The following is a 13,019-nucleotide window of genomic DNA, read 5'->3' on the forward strand; positions in this document are numbered from 1 at the left end:
GGCCAATGGAATTAAAAGAAAAATGTGATGTAACTATGCATATGAAACAGAAGCAAAAACATCACTTGCAACTTAAACCTCACTAGATTATTCACTAATCTCGCCCCATGAATGTATTACTAAACATTATTCTGTGCAACGTGATGACATCCAGCCTGGACCGTACTCATGTTCAGAAGAACACACAGCGCAGCCACACACATGAACACAGTTCAGCCAACCAATCTATTTCAAAACAATCCTGGCACAGTGCTGCACAGTGGCACAGAAGGAGCTCTCACAGTCAGCCCCCACCCTACAGAACAGGGGAATAACCACATGCCAACTAATGTATTCGAACAGGATGGCATTGTGAATCGCTGCCCTCGCAGATTTCCGTCGGTGATAAAACACAATACATACATTGTTACAGACACTGAAGAAGCTTTAAAATAAAGGAAAAAAGGAAAAAATAAAACGCCTCCGCTGGAGGATGCGCAAGCAGACAGCAGCAGCATGAGACGAACATGATGCAGGAAGAGGAGGCAACCTCACACAGGGGAAAAGGACTGCTGAATTCTGGCAAAAACAGGGACAGTTAGGAACCATAAGTGTGCCAAACTGTACAACCAGCTTAATGGATCGTGACCCTAAAAGTGTACAAATAGTAAGTGGTCACATAAATAGAATATGTCATAATGGCTTCTGTATTGAATGGAGAGGATTTTCCTACCAAGAGCACATCTCAATCCGGGATACTGCAGAGACACATGCGAGGGGGTGGAGGAAACATGAGGGCAACGCAATCATGGGCTTTGGGGTGTGTTTTACGTCTCCCCACATTAAATGCCCATAAAGCACATGCAGGCAGACAAAAATGAGAATACTCTTGTAATTTGAAAAGTAAGCTATTTGACTTGTTTATATGTTTAATAAAAGCTTTATACCAACAAAAAAAAAGCAATTGAGGGGCAGGTTAAATGGGATGATAACCGATCCCTTGCTGGCAGGGTTTACCAGCAGCATCCAAAAATCTGTGCTCGTTTATTTCCAAAAGTCTCTCCTTGCCTGCTTTGGCAAGGCGCATGAGAGCAGCCCTTGTATGCTAACTTAGTGAACACAGACCGAATTTAGCTGGGCCATGAGAAATGTACAATTCATAGAAATTCATAGAAATGCTAAATTCATCGAAAGCAAGCTTTGGAAATGACATAAGGTCTGGCTTTAAAATGAAAGTGCCTCCTAGGTTAATGATGGGATTAGACGTTCAATAAGTCACCAAACATGCACTCTGTCACTCATGCCAGCACTCATGCATCCATTCATCCACCCACTGACTCGTTATTGCATGTATCCCCTTACACAACCAGAATACACTTCAACACACAAACTCAACAACATTTGTATGATACAGTAAAAGAATAAAAAGTTGAAAAATAAAGGATGTTGCCATTTAAACAAGGCAAATATATGCTTCCAATAATAAATAAAAGTAAACATAGCAGCACATAGTCATATTGCAATGGTATTGCACATGGTGTTTTGTAGTTGAAGCATGGCCTGCATGTTTAGAACCAATGTACTGGCCATCTTGGAATGGTAAAAGAAGCAAATTGTGGGTGATACTATTCCCTGACAGTGGCCCAGTTTAGAGGCTGGTGTCTGGCCATACCTGCAGCATTTAGGGCATCATACTGAAGAATACAAAAAAGGGATGGGTGGAATGCTTTAAATAATCTCAGCTACTGGTAATTACTCAGATTAAGGTTCAATCCAGCCATATACAAATCAACCTTTGTCCTGGCAATAGAAACAGTCAAGCCCAAACTGCCAGGCAAGTCCTTGTGCGAGGAACACAAGCAAACCTAGAGCTGATCGGTCCCAATTTGGCCTCTTCTGAAGGGTGCAACTTGGGTTCAAAGAGGTGATTTCAACCACGCTGACCATCTAGGAATACTCCCTCTGGTCAACAGCCATCAAATCAGAAACACCAATGCTCCTGACTGCAGTGCAGAGGAGCAGTGGATTCATAGGTTCTGTTTGAGGGACATAGCCAAGACTTTATTCAGCATTGCAAGGAAGATATTTCTAATGCATGGGTGCTAAATATTTTTCAGCATGGTTATTAGAATTCAAATGTTCAACTTTAAATTTGTTTTTTATGACTATGCCAGCCCCAAAGAACTGCTTCAAGAAGTCATAAAGGAACTTTTGGAAAAGATGGTGATCAACCCAGTCCAAGGAGAAATATTGGGTCAAGAATCTATTCTATTCATTTTGTTGTCAAAAGGCATGAGGGAGATATCACGAAGAGAGGGTCACAGACGCATGCCCAGCATCAAGGGACGATGCAAATGAAACAGTTGGTACTACACCTCGCAAATGCCATCTAACAACAATAACACTGGAAGTGTAACAATTATCGAAAATCTCAATTACTCCTAATCCCCGTTGAAGTGCCCGTTCTGTCTTGCTCTAGTTAGTTTGATGTTTCTCAGTTTGGTAACATAGATATTTAGGATTAACTATTTTCAAATAAGAAAAAAGGGCCGGCTTTAGCGCTGGTGGCGCCCTGTACGACAATGTTTGTTGGCGCCCCCCCCAATGACCACCTCCACCACGGGTTCTCTCACTAGCACCCTTTAACAGTGACCAAGTCTCCATAACCACACTCTCTCAGATGCATTGAAATAGTTATATAGCGCCACTCATACCAGTGTAGGGTGTCTGAGCACTCTGCATCACACACACATTACACAGAGACAATCAATCATACGTGTGTATAGGAAATGTTACATTAGCCAAAGGTCAAACATACTGGTAGGCAGTGTAGTTTAAGAGTGCTTGGAGTGGAGAAGCACAAACTCAGAGTCGAAAAAGAAACGGCATAGTTGGGAATTTTCTTTAATAATAAGAATCGATTTCTAGCCAAATTAACCCTTTTTGCAACATTAATCAATGTTCTAATAATGTATACTTTGCAGTGTGTATGCACTTCTAGGATGAAAGTTAATAGCTCACTATTCTATATTAGGACTTTAAGTTACAAATTGCAAGTAACAAAAGGATTTCTCTTTTGAAAGCAGTAACCTGCTGATCTGTTTACATCATGCGCACTCTGTAATCTACTTGGTACACATTCTTTGCAGCAGGCATATTAACCCTCTGCACTAACTTCACCTAAATCAATACCTCAACTATACAAAATGCTGATCTCTCTCCAGGAAGATAATTAATCACAGGAGCTATCTTGACATTTATGTGAGGCCTGGTAATTGCCGCTGCTGCAGGTGCTTCAAAAGCAAAATAAACTTTCAATCACGACGCCCCCAGGAAGCCAGCACCCGGTGCGGTGGCACCGGTCGCACCGCCCTAAAGCCGGCCCTGAGAAAATTGAGTCCGCAAGTTCGGAATGCCATGAGAAACACTGTGGGAGTCAAACATGTCCAGTGTGTTCCAGGACGATTGTACAATTGCTGGGCGGATGAGAACGGTGTAACATTACCGAGATGTCAGAATTTACGACACTGCTAAATGCCTGAGAGAACGAGCGGAAAGTCCCCAGAACAGGTGGTACATTTCAAATAAAGCCATATAATTACAGGGTTTCACTCCATGCATCTTTATAACTCGCCCAGGGCATATACCAAAAGCAAGCCCCCAATTCGACTCAAAGCTGAGAGCTAGCCTTCTGGGTCAGCATGTCATCTGCACGTCACGTGACCTGCAGATTTACCTGCAGACACCTGGATGGCGCAGTTTGTCCCGCAGCTGCTAGAGGTGAATTGCCAGCCCTGGTCGTTTTACTGCTGAGCTGCACCGCATTCCCAAAGAGCTCATATATGATTGGGATCCTTTTCAACTAGGCCAGTCCCCGAGGGCAGGGCAGCGCCGGCAGCTGAGAATTTTCATCTTTCTCCGTTCCCGGTTTCCTCAGATCGTCCGCCCTGCCATTTTCTCTTTCCAGCTGCGGGGGTCGGGGGCAACAAAGTGAAGGCTGGGTACAGCTACCTTTCAGGAGTGGCTCGGCCTGGCAGCTCTATCTTACAGAGCCAAGGGGCATATTATCAAGCCAGGCGATACAATTATCGCCGCTTTAGCGGCAGAAAACTGCCGCTAAAACGGCGATAATGGGCTTGATAATATGCTCTGTGGAATTCCAATTGAAGCCCATGCTAGATGTCCTTCACATCTAACCTGGGCTTCAATTGGAATTCCATAGAGCATATTATCAAGCCCATTATCGTCGTTTTAGCGGCAGTTTTCTGCCGCTAAATCGGCGATAATTGTATCGCCTGGCTTGATAATATGCCCCTTGAAGTTCGTTATTTGCAAAGGAGTAAGTAGGAGCAGCATAGGGGAATGAAAGGGGAACCAAAGAGCAGACGACTAGTACCAGGGTCACATTTTCCTGGCAGGTAAACAATATCTTTCTGTCCACTTTTAGGACGGGGATACCCTAGTCCTAAAACTGGATAGAGAAGAACGGGGATACCCTAGTCCTTAAAACTGGATAGAGAGATATTGTTTGTCTGCAAAAAACGCTGAAATACCAGTCAGACTTTCCGCCAAAACTCTGCATCAGTAGCCTTTGTAATATGCATAACACTAGCTGCATACCACACTAAACGAGCATCGCGAATATATTCAATTTTGCAAACATATTTCGTATAGGAAGTCAATGGTGATTGTGTGTAGGGGGTATGGTATAAGCAAATTTTCAACTATTGGAATAAATATATACTTATTATGTGGCCCAGAATCAACAAGTTCTGGTCGTTCTGGCTTTTTAGCCAAACAGCAATTTGCATGCTGAACCTTGTAATTCCACTATTCCAAGTGTAAGTATTAGCTTTTGGGACATAGCATCCAAACTGTTGTTGGAATCGAGGTCAGGATGAACGTCAATGATAAAATCTAGGGTCGCCAAATTACAGCAAAAAGTTTAAAAAAAAAAAAACGACCTTTAATCTGTTGTTGGGGAGTGCTCAAGCACAAAAATTATATCTCTCAGCTGTGAACATCCTTATCCTTTGCACCATTCTGATAATGACACTTGGCCCCTGTGCAAAATCTGTATTTTTAGTTATTTATTCCATGGCATCATTCATAGATACATAAGAGCTTGCTAGGGCATCTCTTTTTCTTATGCTTGAGTTAGATCATGACTCATGAGTTACAGCATAAAGACTCTTTTTTTGACACTGGAGGTCTATACTTAATATTATTTTTGAAGGAGAGTAAAAAGTATTTGCACAATGGTGGGTTCGGCCCTATTTGTAAGTGAATGATGCCATAAAGATCCTCACATACCTAAATGCATCGTTTTACGTTGAAAATTGGAAACTTCTTATTCTGTGCCAGTGAAACTACAACAGCATTTTGCCCAAACTGAAAAGATGGTTTGGAGGTAGGTTCACACTTGCATGCACAATAACAAATAAAGGATGAACCAGATCACACTGCATAGGACTGCACTCAGAACACAAAATCCAACAGAACTCACTAGCCAGATAACTGACCTCACACCCATCATAGCCCAAATATCTAAGGGCCTCATTACAATGTCCCCTGATTTTGCCCTGTTAACTGCTCCCCACTCGTGTACCAATACCAGGGGTTTAAGTAAACTATGGAAGGGCAGAACAGGGAAAGGGCAACATATATTACAGTTGGAATCCTGAGGTTCACTTGAGAAATGAGGAATTACTTGAAAAACGATCATTCTAAATCTGACTCCCGTATCAATTTTCTCCTGTAGATTCACCCAGAGGTTTCAGCTGCTTTCAGCAATAGAATACCCAAATTAAATTTACTCACTCTTTTGATTTACTGTGGACGTGTATGTAGGAAGGTGGATATCTGACTATGGTTACCCCCAACTTTTTGCCTAGTGTCTAGCTGGTTTTTCGACTTAGTTGGCCTGAGATCCTGCCATTCAGGGTCTCAGGCTGTCTGCTCTCTCTGTAAAATGGACTCCATGTACCCTAGGTACATAACCAATTGGTAAGGATCACCTTATTGGACCCTGTACAGTGTACCCTAGGTACCCAGGGCATAGGTGTACCCTAGGCCTCCCAGGGGCTGCAGCATGTATTATGCCACCCCTGGTCTGGCCTTCCAATCAGACACAACTGGCTGATCACTCAGCTGGGGCAAGGTCGTGTAATCACCCCTTGCTTAGATATAGTATGCCTATATCTACCCTTATATATAGACACATGTGTACCTATCAGTCACTCCTATGGCAGGCCTTAACAATCCTGGAGGCAGAGTGCTTGGTAACATGTGAGATGGTGCTCTAGCATGAGCTGAGCCTGTCTGCAGCTTTCGGAACCATGTCCTTATAGCTGTTCTATGATATAGCCTACCATATACTCTTAAAGTGCCTTATAATCTTAAACGGTTATGGTAACTATGGTTGGCCTGTATCAAAACATGTCGTGTAAGGTGTCTAACACTTTGGAATAATACCCCCATACCATTTCTGGTGATGAGGATATTATTCCCCCCTTCTAGAGGGAGAGACATGTTAAAATCCTACTTTGCTGTGTAACCTCTGACCAAAGCCTCAGCATCACAAAATGGATGCTGCTGCCACGACACAAGTCTGACCTCCTGCAGCTGGGAGTGATCCCAGCCAGGGAGGCCTGGACAATAGGTTTCCTGCTTGGGGAGGTGCTAGCACCTCCCCAGAAAGCCTTTAGTGTATTGGGGCAGGGTGGGCTGAAAGGAATGAGACATGCCTGGGGCACACAAGGTGTTCCTTGCATAGTCCAGTTCAAACCGGCGCTGGGGCACTCCAGCCCCAGCTCTGGCGCGAAACTGGACAAAGGGAAGTGGGTGTAACCACCCCCTCCCAGGTCCCACCCATAAGGCGTGACCTAGCAGGTATCCCAGCCCCCCAGATTAGTATAAGAGTGGGAGTTGGGCCTCAAGACTTTAGATTATCCTGAACCTGCAAAACTGAACAGAAACTCTGGACCTTCGACATTCGACGAAAGAAGAAGACTGAAGAATCTCCCTTGTAGCCAAGGAGTGGCTACCCTGTGCAAACAGGCACCATCAAGAGACTACCCTTTGCTTTGCGACCGTTCTACGAGGAACCGACTGCAGAGCCCGACCAGAGCCTTGACTTCCAGACTTCTCCGACCCTCATCCACATCTGCAGCAGAGCTGAGATCCGTGGAGGCGACGAGCGACGTGGGACCGGCTACCTGGGAAAAGTGGCTAGTAACTTACAGCGCAGCTTCTGAGGTACCCTCGAAGTTGTGCACCGGGGATTGAGAAGCCCCAACCCCAAGCACCATCTGCACCGAAGATCAGCCCCCCACACTCCACGAGTCCTGCGTGGGGCCCTTCAGCATTTTCCTGCTTGCCGCGTCTGTCCGGTTGCTTGCCTGCTGGCTAGTGGCCTTTGTGACGACGCACCCTGAAATCTTCTGCGCTGGTTTGGCTCCTCCAGACTGGCTCCCGCTTCTCTGCAAAGAAGAAGCACCCCAGACCTTCCTGGTCTGCACCAGAAGCAAGTCCTTCGTTCTTCGTGTGTTCCGCTTGCCAAGGCTTGGTGAGTCCTAGTCCAACTTCGACGACGCCGACAGCAAGAGCCTTCGTGGGACAGCTCGCCTCCTGGTCCTGGTCGTCCTCGACGCTTCCTGGTCCTCCTGGCTGCAGCGACAAGCTTCACCTTCACCTGCAAGTCTTCACGACATCGCCTGGTTCCTTCCTGGTTCCACGTGGTCACTGGCTAGTGACCTTGACTCTGTCCCTTCTGCTTGCAGGTTTCTTCTCTTCTTGATCCCAGCCTTGGGATCCACTGGACACTCTTCACTGACTGCCTGTCAGCATCTTTCTTCAGGCATCCATAGGAGTCGACGACGAAAACGACGCATCTTCACCCCTATGCACCCGCAGCCTGTGGGCTAGGTAACTTGGGTACTCCGGTGCTCATCAGGATAGTGACTATCCTAGTGTCTAGTTTTCAAGTCTCAACTTCCTAGCTACTCCGGAAGTGTCCTAAATCTACCGTTTTCTAAACTGTACTATTGCTATTGACTTTTACGCATTACGCGTGAGGGTTTCCACTCTGCACACGAATCCCGTGGGCCTCCCACTTCCTAACTAACGCTAGTGTAGTGTAGCCCCAGCGATTCCCTAGGCCTAGGCCTACTCTATTTCCGTGACAGTGGTTCTTATACCACTTACTTAGTATATGGTTGGCGTGGCCCCTAGGGCCTAACTGTATTACTTACCTGTGTGACTTAATGTATGCATAAATAAGACTGTGTTGTACTTACCTCTAATCTCATAAAGAGTGCTGAGGGTTTGCTTAGAATAAATACACTTTATTTTATATATATATCTGTTGTGGTGTCCTTTCATTTGGTATTCAAGGGATTATATATGGTATCACAGCTGGCTTCACATGCCATTCAGAGTTTAGCCTAAGACTGCTCTTGTCCATGCTACCACTAGGATAGCTGGTCTATAAGGTTGACTTTACAACCAATCACCATAAGGGTATTTGGACTGATATAAGGTGTACACTATAACTAGTGACATCATACATCAGGCCAACTTCTCACATTGGTGAGCAGCGGTTGGGATCTGAGCTTGCTGTTGTAATACCATTGTAATCTTGAGATACTGAATTGAAAGATCACACAGATATTGTCTAGGTACATATAACATAGATTATTATACTTAAGTCCTACTGGACTTTGTAGTTGTAGGTTGAAGGGAGTAACACACCCTGACTACAACTACTAGAGAGGTTTAGTAGATACAACTAGTGTAGGTAGGTGCACACACCACACCCTCACTAGATCATGTCTCTGAGAGGAGATCAAGTAGATGCTCTCTCAGGAGGATCAGGTCTGCAAAAGATCCCCTCTAGATATGATACCTTAACATTCCAGGAGATGAGACACTTGTGTACCTCCAGAGGAATAAAACAGGGTGCAAACCCTACCCTCCTTCAGTTAAGACAACTCCTAGAGGAGTATGATGCTCATAGGGCATCTCAGGCAGGTGCCCTAGGCACAGAGGAGGGTCTACCCACCACAGAGGAGTCAGATGGGGCTTCAGATGGAGAGGTAGACAGCCAGGGCCAAGTAGGAAGACTTAGCCAGGCTAACCTAAGTTTACATGGGAGTTTGCATGGGGTCCCCCCATACAGACCCACAAGTAGGCTTACACAGAGAAGCAGGAGGGACAGATCCCCTTCAAGGGAATCCATCCACTCCCATGTCTCTAGCATCTCTAATGCTTCCTCTCACAGGGGAATGACTTCACCTGAGAGAAAGGAGCATGCAGCCAGAATGAGGGAGGCTAATCTGAGGATTCAGAGGGAAGAACTTGCCCTTGCCAAAGAGAAGCTTGCTCTGGCTAGAGAACAAAAGTTAAGTGGGTTAGAACCCACTGGTGGCAGCAACATTCCTAGAGATAGGGATAGGTCTTATGACCATAGAAACCTAAGCAAGATAGTCCCCCCATATCAGAATGGGGATGACATCCACAAGTGGATGACTGCTTTGGAGAGGGCCTGCAAAGTACAGCAGGTACCCCAAAGTCAGTGGGCAGCTATCTTGTGGCTCTCCTTTTCTGACAAAGGCAGAGACAAGCTCCTCACAGTCAGTGATGAGGATGCAAACAATTACAAAGTCCTGAAGAGTGCTCTGATAGATGGGTTTGGTTTAACCACTGAGCAATATAGGTTGTTGTTCAGAGACACCCAGAAGACACAGACACAGGACTGGTCTGATTTTGTGGATTGTGCCACTAAGGCTTTGGAAGGTTGGTTAAATGGCAGCAAGGTGCAGGACTATACAGGATTGTACAACTTGATTATGAGGGAGCAGATCCTTAGTAATTGTCAGAACCAGCTTCTCCATCAACACCTGGTAGACTCAGATTTGACCTCTCCCCAAGAATTGGGAAAGAGGGCAGATAAATGGGTCAGGACCAGGATTAGGCCTAAAAATCAGGGTGGCGACCAAAAGAAAGATACCACCAAGCCTCAAGAGAAGGGTGGGCATAAAGCAAAAGAGAAATCTTCCTCAGGGCCCCAAAACTCCACACAGGGTGGTGGGTCCCAAGCTCCCTCCTCTACCACAGTTAAAAAGCCTTACTGCCATGTGTGTAAAACACCTGGGCATTGGAAAACTGACAGCAGTTGCCCACAGGCTAAAAACAAAACTGTTCCTCCAACTACTCCTATCACACCACCTATTACTGTCAGCAGTAATCCCCCAGGTGGTGGGAGTGCCCCCAAAAATTTGGTTGGGTTTTCTTGGGGAACACAGGGGGACTCTGGCTTAGCCAATTCCCCTACAGCAGCTACTCTTGTCTGTGATGGTGGCATGGGGTTTGCCAACTTCACTGCCTGTCCCAACACTTTGGGTAGGTACAGACAGGAACCCTACATCAATGGTAGAAAAGCTGAGGCCTACAGAGACACTGGAGCTAGCATCACTATGGTGGCCCATAGGCTAGTTCCCTCTGAGCAGCTTTTGCCTGGTTTCTCATACCAGGTAACTAACATTGATGGCAAACAGAACAGTCATCCCATGGCAGAGGTATGTCTCAGCTGGGGAGGGGTCACTGGCCCTAAAAGGGTGGCAGTGTCTCCAACCTTGCCTGTGGACTGCTTACTGGGGAATGACTTAGAACTCTCAGCTTGGGCTGGAGTTGAACAAGACACCCATTCTAAAATGGTAGGCCTTTCAAAGAAGGGTAGTGGGGTTGTGCCAGTCACCACCCCTGTCCAAGCAGATTTCCTCCCTGAAAAGGTTGGAAGGGCAGTGGTAGCCACAGCCCAGGCACAGACAGACTTCCCTGTAGAAATTGGCAGAGCTGTGACAGTCACAGCTCAAACACAAACTGAGTGCCTTCCTGAAAAGGTTGGCAAGGCTGTAATGGTCTCAGCCTATACTCAGACTGACATAGGTGTAGTGAAGCCTGAAACTATGGATCACTCCACACAAACAGAGAGTAGTGGGGAGGAAGAAAAGTCTCCCTCTCCCCAGACATTAGGAAAAGGTCAGCCTCCTCAGGGATCTGACCTCACCCCTTGTGAAGGAACTGCCCCAGAGGTGGCCAGGCCTGGCCTGGCAGAGCCTCTGATGTCAGTGGCCCCTTCCAAGGTGGGACCCAGTCTGGTGCAGGTAGCCTGCCTCTCTCTACCCTGCCTCAGTCAGCCCAGGGCTGCAGAGGTCAGGGAGGCCAGTGGACCCCAAGAGGGCCCCTGTCCACAAGAACCCCCCAATCAAAAGAATGAGGATTGCCTGGCTAGTAGCCCTAGCCAGGTGATGGGTAAAAACATTCCTGAGGGATCCCCTTTACAGGTAGTTAGGGACCTCCCCCAGAGGGATTCTGTTGGGCACAGGCAAACCTGGGACCTTAGGGCCCCAAACCTGACCTGTCCCTCCAGTAAGCACACAAAAGGGACCCAGCCTCCAGCTTTAGGTAGCCAGAGGCTGACCCTGAGAGCACAGTGCAACTCAGTTAGAGAAAGAAAGGCATCCATGGTGGAGGATGATTGGAGGAAGCTGAGGCCTCACATTGAGGACACTCACTTCAGTACTCCATCTCAACACCAGCCTTTTACTTTGCAAAGACACACCAAAGGTAGAGATTCCCTATGGTGGAGACCCTATGATATCTTTAGGATGAGGGATTGCTTAGTGGACCATGAGACAGGGGGTAACCATGCCAGTGCTGGTTCTTCCTTATATGGCCACTCAGGCAATAGAGGCTTACCTTGTCAAGGCCAGCCTTATCTCCTTTCGTTTGGGGGGGGGTTGTGTAGGAAGGTGGATATCTGACTATGGTTACCCCCAACTTTTTGCCTAGTGTCTAGCTGGTTTTTCGACTTAGTTGGCCTGAGATCCTGCCATTCAGGGTCTCAGGCTGTCTGCTCTCTCTGTAAAATGGACTCCATGTACCCTAGGTACATAACCAATTGGTAAGGATCACCTTATTGGACCCTGTACAGTGTACCCTAGGTACCCAGGGCATAGGTGTACCCTAGGCCTCCCAGGGGCTGCAGCATGTATTATGCCACCCCTGGTCTGGCCTTCCAATCAGACACAAGTGGCTGATCACTCAGCTGGGGCAAGGTCGTGTAATCACCCCTTGCTTAGATATAGTATGCCTATATCTACCCTTATATATAGACACATGTGTACCTATCAGTCACTCCTATGGCAGGCCTTAACAATCCTGGAGGCAGAGTGCTTGGTAACATGTGAGATGGTGCTCTAGCATGAGCTGAGCCTGTCTGCAGCTTTCGGAACCATGTCCTTATAGCTGTTCTATGATATAGCCTACCATATACTCTTAAAGTGCCTTGTAATCTTAAACGGTTATGGTAACTATGGTTGGCCTGTATCAAAACATGTCGTGTAAGGTGTCTAACACTTTGGAATAATACCCCCATACCATTTCTGGTGATGAGGATATTATTCCCCCCTTCTAGAGGGAGAGACATGTTAAAATCCTACTTTGCTGTGTAACCTCTGACCAAAGCCTCAGCATCACAAAATGGATGCTGCTGCCACGACACAAGTCTGACCTCCTGCAGCTGGGAGTGATCCCAGCCAGGGAGGCCTGGACAATAGGTTTCCTGCTTGGGGAGGTGCTAGCACCTCCCCAGAAAGCCTTTAGTGTATTGGGGCAGGGTGGGCTGAAAGGAATGAGACATGCCTGGGGCACACAAGGTGTTCCTTGCATAGTCCAGTTCAAACCGGCGCTGGGGCACTCCAGCCCCAGCTCTGGCGCGAAACTGGACAAAGGGAAGTGGGTGTAACCACCCCCTCCCAGGTCCCACCCATAAGGCGTGACCTAGCAGGTATCCCAGCCCCCCAGATTAGTATAAGAGTGGGAGTTGGGCCTCAAGACTTTAGATTATCCTGAACCTGCAAAACTGAACAGAAACTCTGGACCTTCGACATTCGACGAAAGAAGAAGACTGAAGAATCTCCCTTGTAGCCAAGGAGTGGCTACCCTGTGCAAACAGGCACCATCAAGAGACTACCCTT

Source organism: Triturus cristatus, chromosome 2_1, assembly GCF_964204655.1.
Source record: "Triturus cristatus chromosome 2_1, aTriCri1.1, whole genome shotgun sequence".
NCBI classification, from domain to species: domain Eukaryota; kingdom Metazoa; phylum Chordata; class Amphibia; order Caudata; family Salamandridae; genus Triturus; species Triturus cristatus.